Source organism: Physeter macrocephalus, chromosome 18 (assembly GCF_002837175.3).
Source record: "Physeter macrocephalus isolate SW-GA chromosome 18, ASM283717v5, whole genome shotgun sequence".
NCBI lineage: Eukaryota > Metazoa > Chordata > Mammalia > Artiodactyla > Physeteridae > Physeter > Physeter macrocephalus.
In genome coordinates this window covers 45,393,164-45,409,866 of record NC_041231.1, presented here as the reverse complement: position 1 = coordinate 45,409,866, position 16,703 = coordinate 45,393,164, and the positions used below count along the sequence as shown (strand labels likewise).

Genomic DNA, 16,703 nt, shown 5'->3' with positions numbered 1-16,703 from the left:
CGGGAAGATCCCACATGCCGCGGAGCGGCTGGGCCCGTGGGCCATGGCCGCTGAGCCTGCGCGTCCGGAGTCTGTGCTCCGCAACGGGAGAGGCCACAACAGTGGGAGGCCCGCGTACCGCAAAAAAAAAAAACAACAAAAAAAAACAATTTGGCAGTTCCTCAAAAAGTTAAACACAGAGTTACCATATGACCCAGCCATTCCACTTCGAGCTGTTTACACAAGAGAAAAAGAAATAACTGCAGGCATAAAGACATGAATGTTTATGGATGCATTATTTGTAAAAGCCAAACAGTGGAAGCAACCAAAATGCCTGCCAACCGGTGACTGGATAACAGACTGTGCTACGGCCATATAATGGAACACTATTCAACAGTAATAAACAACTATTGATACACACAACAGCTTGGATAAATCTCAAAATAACGACGGTGAGTGAAAGCAGCCAAAGAGAGTATACACTATATATTTCAACTTATAGAAAATTCTAGAAATGCAGGAAACTTTTGGGGGTGATGGATATGTTCACCACCTTCACGTGGTGGCAGGCTCGCTGGTGTACACTATATCAAAATTTATCCAGTTTATGCCTTAAATAGGTGCAATGTATTGTGTGCCAATTACATATCTCGATGAATCTGTAAAAAAAAGGTAATGCATGTTTAATATAGAAAATTTGGAAATTACACAAGAATGAAAGAGAAAAATAAAGGCACTACTACTGGGACTTCCCTGGTGGCGCAGTGGTTAAGAAGCCACCTGCCAATGCAGGGGGCATGGGTTCGATCCCTGGTCCCAGAAGATCCCACATGCCCCAGAGCAACTAAGCCCGTGCACCACAACTACTGAGCCTGCGTGCCACAACTACTGAAGCCTGCGCGCCTAGAGCCTGTGCTCTGTAACAAAGAGAAGCCACTGCAATGAGAAGCCCGCGCACTGCAACGAAGAGCAGCCCCTGCTTGCCATAACTAGAGAAAAGCCCGTGTGCAGCAACGAATACCCAACACAGCCAAAAAATAAATAAATAAATTTGTAAAAAAAAAAAAAAAAAAGCATTAGTACTTCTTTAGAATACTCAGGTCAGCCAAAGATAAACGTTGGTCCCAATGGAATGGATTCTACGTTCTGGCCCTGATAGCTCTGGTCATCAGAAGGATTCAGGGGAGTAATTTTCTTTTTGAGTGGATTTTCCCTAGCTTTCCACTGAATTTCAGGATTGAGTAAGTGAAATTTGGTTGAAAACACTAGCTTCATAGACTTGTGGTAACAAACCGTAAATCATTCTGGGTTCCTTAAGAAGCTCTGCAAACCTTAGAAGACCAGATGGCTCTTAACAGAGCTGTTTGATTTAATAGTTTTGGAGTGGATTTTTAGCCACGTTCTGGTTCCAGATTCTCAGCATTTAGCAGAAATGTTTAGTGAGGTAAATACACACACACACACACACACACACACACACACACACAGGTTTTGTTCATTTAGATTACAAAGAGAAGATGAATATGTAAATATATATTCACTTAAGAATATCTGCAAATACATCTTTCTTTAAAGGATAACCTCCCATTTTATAGCTAAGGAAACTGAGATTGACTGACTTGCTCAAACCCCTACTTAGTAAGTTGTGAGAGGGATAAACCCAGCTCTCTTTAAATCCAAAGTAAGTAAATAATTTGTATAATGTAAAGTTATAGTAACAGTCGAAATTTTCCCCTCACACCACACTTTACACTTTGAGTAGAACAAGAGCAGAGGATAGTCTTATTTCCAGGTATGGGAGATGTGGGGAGAAGCCCTGTGTCCTAATAGTCACCTGAACAGAGAAGGGTTGTCAGGGCCAAAGAGCCAATGTACCTAAAGGACCTTGTAAACTGTGCTGTGGCATGGCACTGCATTGGTAGCGAATGAAGATCCCAAGTAAGCTTTGATTTTGGTGCCCTAAAATGTCCATCTCAATGAAATAAAGAGGAATTCAGGTAAGTTTGATTCAGAAAGATGAGGTCACCTCCAAAGTCTAGAAGAATCCAAGATAACATTTACATCATTTTCTAACCTCTTCTCTAAAACCATTTCCTCCAGGTTTACAATTTGGCTTCTCCTTTGGGTCTGCCCATGGACAGAGACAAGAGTGGTTATGCCAACAAAGAAGGATGAGTCCCCTGGACGTTTGGGTTTACATTTTCCTCCAAATCTCCGTGTCTTTCCATTATGCAACACTTCCTAGTTCAATGGGGTATAGATTAGAAGGTTGTAATGAAGATATTCCTGAGATGGCTTTTGCCAGACCAGCAGCCTTCTAGGCCTCTCACCATCTCCCCAGGGCGTGCTCTCAAGCTCAGGCTGGTGGGAGGGACAGGGCAGCATGTTACAAGGATGCTCATGAGGCCACATGGGGAGCCGTGTGGTTTGGGGTCAGGAAACCAGGTGCCTGGCTGTCAGGCTACACCCACAGGCCCAGGCATCACCACCAAGTCAGGTGTCTCTTGGTTTTGGCATCTCTGAAATTATGAGTTGACAATCAGATGGCACGGAAGCCTGGAAACAAAGTTATCAGCTAATCAGAAAGGCCTGCTTGGATGTGGTTTAGATATCCTGAAAGTTAGCACAGTGTGGCATAGGGTGGAAATTGCTATGCCCAGGATGAGCGATGGTGTGTGTGTGTGTGTGTGTGTGTGTGTGGTTGAATACAGAGAACCTATCTTTGTTTTTAACTATCAGATGAACAATGAGAGATTTTGACAAATGGGATGATTTGAGAATAACTTTCTAAAGAGAAATAATCATATATTTGTACAAAGTCTACTTAACATTTAAGATGAATTACAGATTTTTTTAATGCTACTCGATAGAAAAACTTGTTAGAATCCTAAAATGTTTAATGTTAATTATGCAATTTATTCCTGAATACACTCTCACAGTAAAATAGTCAATGACTGCAGACAAAGCTAAATTCCTCCTTAACCACTTCCAACCAACCCCGACTTCTTCCCAGAGGTAAGCGGTGTGGCCATTTGGGTATGAATCTTTCCAAAGTCTTTTCTTTGCAGTTATAAACATGTATATGTTCCCAGACAAACAGCTAATGTCATTGTGATGTTTTGTTTTGTTTCTATCAGAAAGACCATTATAAATCTACAATTTGCTTTGTTCATTCAGAAACATATTCTGGAGATTTTTCCATGTTAGTACTTATAGATCCATCTCCTTTTTAACCTCTACATAGTATTCAATAGAATGGATATGCCATCCTTTAGGAAATCCTTGTCTTATTGATGGGCATATAGGTGGTTTTCCATTTTCACCAACACAAGTACCTTTGCTATAACACCTCCTTCCAGGCATGCATGTATATTCTATAAAGGAATTGTTGCAACTTTTATACATTAACAGATCCTGCCACCGTCCCCTCCCGCTATGGCTGAACCAATTCACACACTCTCAGGAGTGTGTATCTAGTTCCCCACCCTAATGCTCACTATTAAACTCATAAAGATTTGCCCGTGTGAAGGATGAAAATATTGTTGTTGTTTAACGTGCATCTCCCTGATGACCACTTAGAGAGCATCTTTTCAGGTGTTTTTCTTCCCTCATCTGGGAGCTGCCTCTTCATACTTTTGCACATTTTAAAGTTTGGGTTGTCTTCTTTTGAGTTTGTAGGAGCAGAACTTCTTTTCCAAGAGAAATTGCAACAGCAAGTAGTAAAAGACAGTTTTCTTGATTGCAAAAAGCTATAAAAGCACCTGTTTGTGTAGAAATGGAGGAAAAAAGGCCTGCGGTGTGTGTGTATGTGCATGTTGTTTTCCATAGTGCGACTTTAACACCCACACACGTTTAGTAAACGGAGTGAAGCCCCCAAAGAGTGCAACGGCAAAGATGAAAGACAGAAAAGTGAGGTAGCTCCGCCAGATGCTTAATAACAAGAAGGACAATTTCCAGCCAACAGCTGCAGTCTGGCTTTCACAGTCTGCAGGAGCTTCGTTTGCAACCCCAGGACCAACTCTTTCCCGTAGAAATCTTTCCTATGGTGGGAGCTTGGGATTTGGGCTCCTGCTCATCTGTTGCCCACCTCAGGAAGTGATGTCAGTCTGTGGCCCTCGTCTGGGGTTATCTGAGGGGCTCATCGACGGTGGTAGTGACAGAGACAGAGGAACAACAAGGTGGTAGCAAGGAGTTGGCAGACCTGGGCTCACGACTCACTCTCAACCGCAGGGGAACTTATCTCCACAGGGCATCTTCCTGGGTGAAAGCTGAAACCTGTGGGCTTGAGAGAACAGGGCACTTACGGGGCCACAGAGGGGCCGAGGAGGAAGGCGGCAGGGGATCCAGCCTCTCTGTGGTTGGTTCTGATGTGTCTGTGGAGGAGGTCATAGAACAAATAAGGATAAACTCCAAAGATGGGGTGTGGTGTGGGGCAAAGAGCTGGATCTGTGTGACGTAATCCCTTGAACCCTCTGTTTTTAAATACTGTTTTAAAAGATTTGATAGGAAAGGCTCCAGCCATTTTTAGAAAACAGGCTTGGAGTAGGCTGTGTTTCCATCCTTTGTGAAAGTGGCTAATAAGTCAAGGCTGTCACTGCGGTGTTTTGAACTGCCTTTCTTTTCTTCTTATAGCATCTTGCTCATAAGAATCCTCTGTGTCTCCTCCCAAAGCTCCCTACAACGGACATTTTACCAAGTCCCCTTTTCTCTGGAAGACCTCCCTACACCCACTTACTTTACTCCTTCCCCAGATTCAAAGAAAAACAAACCCTTCCAGCCTCTGAGCTTTCCTCAAGCCATTCATGCCTCCTAAATACCATGCCTCCTCTCCTACAATCTCCTCCCCACAGGCTTCCATGTAACCTACTGAAGCACTGCCCACAGCTCAAAGCTCAAATTGCAACACAACCTTCTAAAGACATTTAGCTTCTCTGCCTGCATCAGCAGAGATGTCTTCCTCTGCTTCCCTTTATCTCCCTTACTCCTCCATTACGCATGCGTGCGCCCACCCGCCCACAAACACATATACTTACCTCATGACATTTTCCTATTCTGTCTTATATTAATTACTTGGAATTTGCTTTATCTTATGCCACAGACAGTGACGTCATCCGTTCATGGATTCTACAAGTACTTGTAAGGGCTTCCCACGTGCCAGAGATTTTTCTACCCCTGTCTTCCCAGCTCCCTCTTTCTTGCTGTTCTCTCCTGTCTTCATTCTTCATGCATACTTCTTTCTGCTTCCTCCTCTCTCCCACATCCCTATTTTAGGAGGCAATTTTCTCTAAGGAACCAAAACTACTTCCTGAAAATAACGGCCACTGAAAAAACCCTCAGGCTTTCAGTAGCCATTTGGGGGTGGAGGGAGGTGAAGAAATGAGCAATTTTTTTTTTTTTTTTTGTGGTATGTGGGCCTCCGTCTGTTGTGGCCTCTCCCGTTGCGGAGCACAGGCTCCGGACGCGCAGGCTCAGCGGCCACGGCTCACGGGCCCAGCCGCTCCGCGGCATGTGGGATCCTCCCAGACCGGGGCGCGAACCCGGTTCCCCTGCATCGGCAGGCGGACGCGCAACCACTGCGCCACCAGGGAAGCCCAAGAAATGAGCATTTTGATGCTGTGTTTATGCTACGTTGCTCTCCTGTGGGCCTGCTGTTAGGTCCTTTATTTAATGTATGTTTATCCAATAGGTCTGTCTGCAGGATATGGATGTTTTGCCTTGGGGATTGTACAGTTTATAACTCCATCTTAGGGGAAGCTTCTTCCCGTGTCTTGGAATGGCCCTTCCTTTTCACACTTCAGCATAAACGTCACCTCCTTAGAGAAGCCTTCCCTGTTCGCCCATTGGAAGTAGCCCTATCCTCTCCCTTTCCCATGACCCAGCCACCCTCTATCACATCACCTTGTGTGGGAGATTAATTTCATTGAAGTTCCTAATTAATGGTCTCCCTCCTTCCGTATCCTTTGAGATGGAGTTTGCGGTTCTTCCCATCAAGAGGTGGATATCTCCCCACCCCCCGAATCTAGGCTGACCTTGTGCCTTGCTTTAACCAACAGATGTGACAGAAGCGATGGTGTGCCAGCTCTGAGCCCAGACCTTGAGAGGCCTTGTGTACTTCCTCTCACGTGCATTCTCTGTCTCCCGCCACCCCTCGGAACCTTATCATCAGCACATACACAAACCCAGGTGACCCAGCTGGAGGATGGGAGACCACACAGATGAGAGCTATGGCCATCCTAGACAGCCAGCCCTCATCAACTTGTTAGCTGACCACAGCCGCATGAGCAGGCCCAGCTAAAGTTAGCTGATGTTGCCCGAGATAAGAACTGGCCAGCTGAGCCCAGCTTAAATTGCAACTTACAGAATCATGAATTAAGTAACAATCATTGTTTTAAGCCACTAAATTATGCAGTGGCTCCTTATGCAGCAATAGCTAACTGATACACCTTGCTTATTTCCTTTAGAGCCCTTCTTAGGAAATTCAGTTAGCTGCTCAAAGACTCTCCTTCCTTATATTTAAAAAGGATACACTCTATCTTATATACTTATTAAGGGATTACATAAGGTGATGTTTGTAAAGCTCTTGGCACAAACTGGGGGCTCAGGACATTTATTTATTTCCTCTTTCTCTGGAGAAGAGTGGGGATCTCAGTCAAGAGGATGCCTGAGCCACTCTCCCCCAGCAACAGGAGAGAAAACCCCAAGAAAGCCCTCAGAGGCTTCGGAACCATTAAGAAGAGAAGTCATTAGGAAGGGGACCCAGGGTGAAATAGCAAAGCAAACCTGTTAATTCAGTTGAACTTGAATGATGTTCCTGCATTGTTATTTACCAGATTTCTCTGTAGCGTTTAGAAATGAAGTCTTTTTATCAAAAAAAAGGACCAGTATTTTTGCTTTGGCACCTCCCGAATGCCAGTCTCTCAGATAGCAACACTGATAGCAACCGTAAGGAATAGGTATTAATGTCCTGTTCTGCAAAAGAGGAAACTGAGGCTTTGAGACAAAGGCCACCCTGTAAGTAAGTGTAGAATTGGACAGACCTCAGACGTGGCCATAACATCAGGATGACCCCCTTCAATAGAAAGTACTGCTCACTGAGCATGTGCTAAGTGCCAGGCCCTTCTTGGCTCCTTTCTTATAGTAGCTCTTTTAACCCTCATAGCAGCCAGGGCGGGGGTGGGGGCGTGGGGACTGTCACCATGTTTTAGAGATAAGGGAAGTCTCTTGCCCCGGGTCACAGAGTCATGGGGCCATCCCAACCCCGCTCTGCTGAGAAAACTTTCACTTTCTTCCTTGACCATTCCCACAGATGGAGGAAAGTTCAATAAATTAGTTGATAGTTGCCTTAAAACAGAAAGAGAGGGACTTCCCTGGTGGCGCAGTGGTTAAGAATCTGCCTGCCAATGCAGGGGACACGGGTTCGAGCCCTGGTGTGGGAAGATCACACATGCCGCGGAGCAACTAAGCGCGTGCACCACAACTACTGAGCCTGCGTTCTAGAGCCCGCGAGCCACGACTACGAGCTGGCATGCCACAACTACGGAAGCCCGCGCATCTAGAGCCTGTGCCCCGCAACAAGAGAAGCCACTGCAATGAGAAGCCCGTGCACCGCAATGAAGAGTAGCCCCCTCTTGCCTCAACTAGAGAAAGCCCGTGTGCAACAACGAAGACCCAATGCAGCCAAAAATAAATAATTCTTTAAAAAATTTTTTTAAAAAAAACAACAGAAAGAGAAATGAGCTAAATCTTTGAGCTTTAGCTACAACAGAAAGGAAGGGTGGGTCATCGAGTGGAAGTGGAATTATCCCCCAGCCTCTCGGCAGATCCCCCTGCATGCAAGACGGTGGAGGTAGAAGCCAAGACAGCAGCTCTCTCCCTCTTGTGTAATCTCGAATATAGGGGGAAAGGTCTCATCAACACAAGAGGGAGGGAAAAGAATGGGGGTCCCAGCTCCTATAGCCTGAGATGTGTTGAATAAAATACTTGACACTACTAAAAAACAAATTCCAAGTTTAAAAGATAGCAAGCAGATGTCTTTCCTGCAGAATGTCTCAGAACCTTAGATGTGCTGCTTTGCCTGTTTCGCAAAGAATGTTACCTTTTGCTGAATACTTACCCACATCTCTGGGCCACAAGACTCAAGTTTGGGAAAGCTGCTCTACATTGTTTTGGGGGCATTTTTTTTTTTCCCAAATGTGGCTAATATTGAAAAGTGGGCTGTTATTTCTCAGATGGAAACCTGTGAGCAGCCTGAAGCCTGTGATGGGGTCTTAATTCATGTTTCTCCACGTCCAGCAGGTAGAAATTCAGTAAGCACCTGTGTGTTCAGCGTGTGTGTGACTTTACAGAGGAAGCATCAGAGTGGAGGCCTCAGGTTAACTGCCCCCCATGAAGAAGCTCTTCCCTGGGCCTCCATGAGAGAGACCTGACCTTTGATGAGGTTGTTTTGATGTGGCCATCTTGCAACTTTGACACAGCTAGTGTAATGCTATGGAAATTTTCTGACTTTTTAAAAACACCAGCTTCAAGCTCTTGAAAAAATGACCGAGTCTCAGTGCAGTTGCGGGGTCATGGACAGGGTGAGAGTCAACATCATAAAGAAAACTGGGGGCAGGATGAGGCTGGGGAATAGGGGTCTATTTTTTATTTACACTTCTTATAGGAAAAGAAGAATTAAAAGTTTAATGGACTGATTTTTAGGGTCACAAAAAGCCTCCAAATTTAAAAAGGCTTTTAGTAATCAAGATAAGTGTGGTATTGGTGAAAAAAGAGACAAACAGATCAATGGAACAGAATAGAGAGCTCAGAAATAGACCCCCATGAATAGTCAACTGATCTTTGACAAAGGAGCAAAGGAAATACAATGGAGCAAAGATAGTCTTTTTTTTTTTTTTTTTTTTTTTTTTTTTTTTTTTTTTTGTGGTACGCGGGCCTCTCACTGTTGTGGCCTCTCCCGCTACGGAGCACAGGCTCCGGACGTGCAGGCTCAGCGGCCATGGCTCACGGGCCCAGCCGCTCTGCGGCATGTGGGATCCTCCCGGACCGGGGCACGAACCCGCGTCCCCCGCATCGGCAGGCGGACTCTCAACCACTGCGCCACCAGGGAAGCCCAAAGATAGTCTTTTTAACAAATGGTGCCAGAACAATAGGACATCCACGTGCAAAAAAATGAATCTAGACATAGACCTTACACCCTTCACAAAAATTAACTCAAAATGGATCTCAGATCTAAATGTAAAATGCAAAGCTCCCGGAAGACAGCACTAGAAAATCTAGATGACCTTGGGTAGGTGATGACTTTTTAGATATAACACCAAAGGCACAATCCATGAAAGAAAGAACTGAAAAGCTAGACTTCAAATTAACAACTGCTCTGCAAAAGACAATGTCAAGAGAATGAGAAGACAAGCCACAGACTGGGAGAACATATTTGCAGAAGACACACCTGGTAAAGGACGGTTATCCAAAATATACAAAGAACCTCTAAAACTCACCAGTTTAAGAACAAACAAACAAACAAAAAACCTGATTAAAAAATGGGCCAAGGGCCTTATCAGACACCTCACCCAAAAGATATATAGAGATGGCAAATAATCATAGGAACAGATGCTCTTTAGCATATGTCATCAGGGAAATGCAAATTTAAAAAACCATAAGATACCACCACATACCTATGAGAATGGCCAAAATCTGGAACACTGACAAAACACCAAAGGCTGGCAAGGATGTAGAACAGGAGAAACTCTCACGCGTCGCTGGTGGGAATGCAAAATGGTACAGCCAGTTTGGAAGACAGTTTGGAAGGTTCTCACAAAACCACACATACTCTTTTTACCATACAAACCAGCAATCCAGCTCCTTGGTATTTACCCAAAGGAGTTCAAAACTTATGTCCACACAAAAACCTACACGTGGATGTTTATAATTGCCGAAACTTGAAAGCAACCAAGATGGCCTTCAGTAGGTGAATGACAAGGAATATTACTCAGTGCTAAAAAAAAGAAGTTATCAAGCCATGAAAAGACGTGAAGGAAACTTAAATGAATATTACAAAGTGAAAGAAGCCAATCTGAAAAGGGTACACATTGTGTGAGTCCAACTATATGACATTCTGGCAAGGCAAAATTATGGAGACAGTAAAAAGATCACTGGTTGCCAGAGGTTAGGGGGAGGGAGGGATGAATAGGTGGAACACAGAGGATTTTTAGGGCAGCAGAACTATTCTGTAGGATACTGTAATGGTGGATACATGCCATTACACATTTGTCAAAACCCAGAGAATGTACAACACCAAGAGTGAACCCTCATGTAAACTACAGACGTTGGGTGATAATGATACGTTGACATAGGTTCATCAGTTGTAATAAATATACCATTCTGGTGCAGAATATACATGGTGAAGCAACAGGGGGATGTGTGGGAATTCTCTGTACCTACCACTCAATTTTGCCGTGAACCTAAAACTGCTCTAAAAAAGAATGTCTATTTGTTTTTTAAAAAGGCCGTCGGGAATCTTGCTGCATAATTGTCATCACCACTGCAAAAGTTTCCTGACGGTTCCTCCATCTAGGCTGTCGGGAGGGAGGGAGGGACATAAGCGCCCTGAATTTGCCCTGATGCCTCCCTAGAGGCGGAAGTGGGAGGATGGACAGTGGCCCAGCTAAGGGGAAGCTAGAATCCAGTGAGCTGATTCTGGCCGGCGGGAGTTCACGCTGAGACAGCCTGCAGAGAAACCATGAGGTTTTGCTATTTTTCCCTGAAGTTTCCCACACAGCAGCCAGTGATCTCTTAGGAATGGAAATCGGATTGTGTCATTGCCTACATAGATCCCTTCGGTGGCTTCCATCACACCTGGCATCAGATCAACACTACAGACCCAGGCCTCAAGTCCCCATACCACTGGACCCCTCCTATTTCTCCGGCCGCCTCACATCTCTCTGTCCCCCAGCATATTGGTCTTCTCATCCTTGGACACACCAAGCTCCTCCTGCCACCTGTTCCCTCTGCTGGGAATGGTTACCCCAATCTTCACCTTAGGGGAATTTATAATCCGGGTCCTAAGTGTCACCTCTTCAGCGAGCCCTTCCTAACCACCCGGTGTGAGCAGCCCTCAGTCACTCCGCCAACTCTCTGCTTTAATTCTGTCATTTAACTTGATACTTTTTGGCTTGTTTACTGCTCCATCCCTAGCTTTTAGATCAGTGCTGGCACAGAGCAGGAACTTGGCAAACAGATGTTGAATGAAGGACTCACATGAGATCTTCCAGTCAGATAAAGCATGCCAGGGCAGAAGGGCTGGTTTTTATCATAAATACATGGTGCAAATAAAGCCAGAAATCCTGCAACTGGTCTCATGATTCACATGCTGTGAGCACAAAACCTCAGGAGGTGTGGATGACGTTTATTTCCTTTATAAACAGCGCATGTTCTACAAGAGCTTGGCAGCCACACAGTGAACTCCTGACCTCCTCTCTGGCCTCCAGATACCTTCACTTCAGTACATTAACCGTAGCACATCCAATGCTAAATGTACCACTATCTTATAAAACCAACACCTCCCCTCGCCTGCCCTCTCTATTAAAGGCAAAGTCTTTCCAGAGCCTCTGAACGATCTCGCTTCCCCCTCCTGCAACATCCCATCATTTGCCAGCTCCCGTGGGTCACATGGCCATGTCTCTCCCATTCCTTTCATCCTTACTGTGGTGCATGCTGTGGGCCACTCTTTCCCCCAGCTCTCTGCCTCTGACAACTGTCTCCCGAGTTGCTTCCCAACCTTCAGTGGCTATTCATGGGACCTGATATTAGCAAAAATGACTACTTTTTCCTCCTTCTTGTCCTTGAATGGTTTTAATTGCTAACCACAACACATGAAGAATTTAAAGAATCTACAGGTGTCCTGGAAAAGTCTGCACTGACTTTAAGCCTCCTGGGGAGGGACAGGCTCCCCTCCAAGCCCCTCTGCCCTCGGGGAGAGGAGAGTGGTCCCGCCCTGTATTGTAGAGTCAGCCATCCTAAATCTCTTGCTAAGGCAGAGATTATTAGCTGCTGCAATGTGGGTCAGTCTAGACCTACACTGTGCACTATCGTGGCCACTAGCTGTATGCACTATTTACATCTAAATTCAAACCAATTGCAATTAAATAAAATTTAGAAAAATCAGCTTCTCAGTCACACCAACCACAGCTTAAGTGCTCATTAGCTACATGTGGCTGGCAGCTGGGCGATGAACAGTGCAGATGCAGGACATTTCCACCACCTTGTAGAAAGCTCTGACGGATGGCATTGCTCTAGATTCCCAGGACTTAGATGAGGTCTGTCTTTTTCATTGATGCAGTCAAAAGATGATGAATAAGCTCCTGGGACGCGCTGCCGAGCTGCAACTACGCCAGGACCTCGTGGTCCCGTCCTCACGGAGTTAGTGGGGAAAGTCCTTAGGAGTTCAACTCCTCGGAAGTTTGCCCCTGGAACTCCTTGTACCTGCACTGGTCAGACCCTCACTGCCAAATGACTGTTAACGCCTTCAAGACACTCTGGACTTCCCAAGGTAAGATAAGGCCTTAATCAATGAAGAGTGGAAATCTAGCATCGTCTGTTTCCAAAGCCCCCACCGTGCTTTTGGATCTGACCTTCTTAATATGTACCGAAGGTTCAGGAAGAAGAACAAGATTACAAATCGAGACTTAGATATGGAGAACCTGGAAAGTGGAGGACTGACGCAAAACTCATTTATTCTCTGCCAGAGATCGTGTCAGACACTTGGAATGTGAGGACGAACACGGGAGAACCCAAACATGGCTCTCCCAAGGGCCCCTGCGACAAAGTCAACTTGGGCCTTTCCTCTGAGGCAGACATCAGACTACCTCAGGGTTACGGCTACCATTCCACGATTAGTCCCTCAATGACCCTGAACTCCAGGCTCAGTCCTGGGCCCTGGGACCCAGAGGGCCTGCACCCACCACCCTGCCCTCTAGAACTCATCTAGGTGAGAATGCAAAAAGAGAAATCCCCGCTGCAAAAGGGAACCGGCAACCTCCCATAATCACCCAGCTCTGAATTCTACTTGCAGAGAGAGAAACACAGCAAAGAAAACAAACAAAAAGAAACAAAACAAAAGAATGGGGCATTCTCTCCAAGGAATGAACCCAAACTGAATGACAGCAAAAAGAATCCCATTTGTCCTAGGCTCCTTAGAGAAATCAGAAATTCTCTCTACTATCTTCTTGCATCTTCCAGCCTCATGCCTCCCTTGCAGCCCAGGGGAGGGGACCTGGGAGTTCTAAAGCAGCTCATCCAGAACTTCTGGACCAAGTTCCAGAACACCTGGACCATGGGGACAGGGGAGGGGCCACACAGAAGAGGGCACCTTCCCACAATAGCATATTTACCCCTTCTCTTCTTCCCTGACCACCTCCCCCAATTCCCTTCTTCCCACCAGACTCACCAGCTGTCTGGTGGGCAAGCAGTGTCTACTTGGGATGCCCGTACCTGGTGAAGAATCAGCTTGAGTCAAGAGGAGGTAGAAAGTACAGCATCTTCCTCACCCAGGGCTCTTGCACCTGTAGTGTGTGTGTGGCAGCCTCCTGGAAGCTTTCCCAGGTCCCAACCAAACATAAGGGAGAAACAGCTGCACTACTCTCTCTGCCAAGACACCCAGAAATCAGTTAAGGGAGCATTTTCATCCGTCTATTGCCCCTTCCTTCTCTGTCATTCATTATTTGCCAATTCAGAGGGAGAAGTGAGAGGCGAGAGCATTTGGCTGATTCTCAGTCATGTGCCGTTTTAGACACTATGTTCAATGAATGTGGACGAAGTAAGGGAATCCACAGCTCCCTCAAGGCTGCTGAATCAACCACTGCTTTCATTATTACTGCTCACTGCTCTGTACCTTTCATATGGGCTATTCGTTGGCCTTTCCGTTTGGATAATAAGATAATAAATCAAGCTGCATCTTGTGCATCGCTTTGTTCTGTAGGAATTAACAGCGATTGACGGGCCATGTGCCTAGGAGAGCACCACCGAGGCCACAGGATGATAAGTATACTGAAAAGATGAAATGAGTCTCCACTGCAGTGTAGTTGTCATTTTCCCCCAGAACAAATCTAAAAAAGAGGTCTTTCCCATAATGATAACAAGGAATCAACTTGGGTCTTTTTTTTGTTATGGACATCAGAGGTTGTGGACTGCAGCTTCCCTTCCACAATTATTCCCTAAACGCCCCTCAAATGCCAGGCACAGCACCTGGCCCTGGGACCCAGAGCGGGTGCAACTGTGTCATGATCGAAGGCCCCACCATAGCCATGGCTGGTGAAGACTTCCTCTGTGACTCTGTTAAAAATATAACATGTATTTGTTTAGGTGTTTTCAGAATTTCACCTAAACACCCATGATTAATAAGGTGAAATGCATCCTTGCTGTTAATTCTATCTGATGGGTAGTGGTCATGTCAAAATAACATCTTACTGTATTTGACCCCAATTTTAAGGTGTTTCTGGTTCTCCAACACTCCCTGTATTCCCATATATGTGTCATGTACATGACCTTCTAATAAAGGAGCGCCATCCGATGGAACTTTCAGAGGTGATGGGCCTGCTCTGCATCTGTGCCGTCCACTACGGTAGCCACGGGTACACATGGCTGTCGAGCACTTGAAATGTGGCTAGCGTGACTAAGGAACCAGTCACATTTTAAACAATTTAAATTTAAATAGGCACATGTGACTAACAGCTACGGCCTTAGACAGCACAGCTGTAGGGGGTTAGGTATATCTAAGGCCAAAAGGGTTACACTGGGATGCACCGTGCTGGGGGTGATAACCCCACACAGGCCTGTTCAGACAACGCTACCCAAAGAGATCTTATAAAGGTACACACTTTAGCCTGTCAGAAAAGGCTGACCCCTCTGGATGGGACTCTCCATTTCCCCATTCCCTGAAAGCAGCCATGCTGTCTAGGAAAAGAAACTGTTCTCAGATGATCAATCTGTATGTGCGTCTTCAGAGAAGACGGTTTTTCCTTAACCCAGCATTTCTCTGCTTTTCATTTCTGGTTGCAGATTACCGACTCTGCTGAGTGCTGGAAGCTGCAGCTGGTGACTCCCCTCTCTCCACCCTCCTGGCCACCCCACCAGTGACAGCACAGGCAGGGGTGGCCTGGCTTCCTTTCTGGTGTTTTCGTCGGGTAGCTGCCTGCTCAGAGATCACAGAAGGCTTGCCCCTCGTCCCAGGCAGACAGCAGGCCAGAGCTGGCGGGGCGGTCTCCTCCAGGAGCCTCACACGCTGCCCTCCACCGTGAGTATCGCCCTTCCTCCTCCTCCCCGTCCCAGTGTCACCCGTGTCCTCCGTTGTGTGCTGCCACGATGGCTTCTAAAACCCACTCGTTTGCTCAGTGGCCTTGAGAACCAGGCACTTGGCTAGAAGCTGCCAGGGAGGCAGAGGTGAATCCAGTGGTGCCCTGGCCAGGCTTCCAGGACAGCCTCCCACGCACATGTGTCAAGCTTAGGTTCAAGGCAGTCTGTTCTGTGATTTGTTCCTTAAAGGAGGGAGAAGCAGGAGGGGGCACAGATGGCAAGAAGGAGGCCAGGGGCTGGGAAAGTGAAGCCCCGCTGAGGCCCCCGGGTCTGAGAGACTGTCCCAGGGAAAGCATGCTTTCGGCAGCATTCTCTGTAGCAGTGAAAAACTGGAAACAAGTGAACTTTGCACCGAGAGGCGACTGGTTAAATGAACTGTAGAGAATCGGAGAGTGGAACACTTGGCAGCCACCCAATCTGGTGATACGGCCTCAAACTGAATTGGCATATAAAGTGGTCCATGAAAGACTGTTCCCTAGAGAGCAAGACAGAAAACGGTTTGTGCAGTCTGATTTCCTTTCAGAGTGAGCGTGTGTGTGTGTGCGTGCTTGTGTGTGAGATTGTGTTACAGAGAAAATGTCTAAAAGGCTGCATCTAAGAAAATGAACAGTGGCTATCCTAGGAGAGAGGTGTTTGAGGGGTTTTTATTTTCTTCATTATATATGTTTGCTTTGGGGGGATTTTTTTTTTTCGGTTGTTGTTCATTGTGAATATACTCCTTTATAATCAGAAAAAAGCAAAGCCACTCTATTTTAAATGACTCATCAGTGACTACTGTTTTGTCCTGTCAACACACTCACCCTCTTTAGTTCTTAGTTGGCTCTTACTACTTGGATGCACTGCAGGGGGAGCGGATGCTGAGTTCGGGGCTGGGATGTGGGGCAGCCACCAGTGGGTGAGGCCTACTCCTCCCTCCCCTCGCCCAACCAACCAAAGTTCACCTGCCATTTCAGCACCCGGAGTTTGACAGCCTCTTTTTTTCCAATATCTGTCCGTCTGTTCAGAAGACCCCTCACATGCAACCCACTCACAGCCCTGAGCCCAGCACAGTGCCTGAGGGGTGGGGGCACCTGACCCAGGCTGGGGCAGCAGATAGCCTGACAGACAGCTCAGAGTCCCTGCTTTTGTGCAGGGTGAAAAAGGCAGAGCTTCCAAACAAAAACAAAAAAGCGAGAGGTGATTCAACCTCAGTGCACAAAGTCGGACAAAGATCAAAAGTCAGGACCTGACTTCCTGACTCACTCTAGTATCAGTATCCAATTCACTGGGGCTACCACGAGCAACTCCATGCTGATTTTCATGTTGGTTACTTTTAAGGACAGCAGAGAATAGAAAAATAATGGTTAGATATTAGTGGATTCCAGGCTAACTTTTTTTTTTTT

The 16,703-nt window shown here is 46.1% G+C and overlaps 1 protein-coding gene across 3 annotated transcripts in view; it reads right to left on the bottom strand.

Annotated features, from left to right (window-relative positions):
* LZTFL1 (leucine zipper transcription factor like 1) overlaps positions 1-16,703 on the bottom strand; it is a 94,729-nt gene that overhangs the window by 50,951 nt on the left and 27,075 nt on the right. Inside the window, exon 2 of one of the 3 annotated variants that reach the window (XM_055080123.1) lies at positions 4,284-4,352. The exons of 1 other annotated variant lie outside the window; for it this stretch is intronic. The gene's annotated coding sequence lies outside the window, so the exon portion shown is untranslated. Of the gene's footprint in view, positions 1-4,283; positions 4,354-16,703 lie in introns of those variants that run through there. One more of the 3 variants, XM_028479730.2, reaches the window with a different exon arrangement.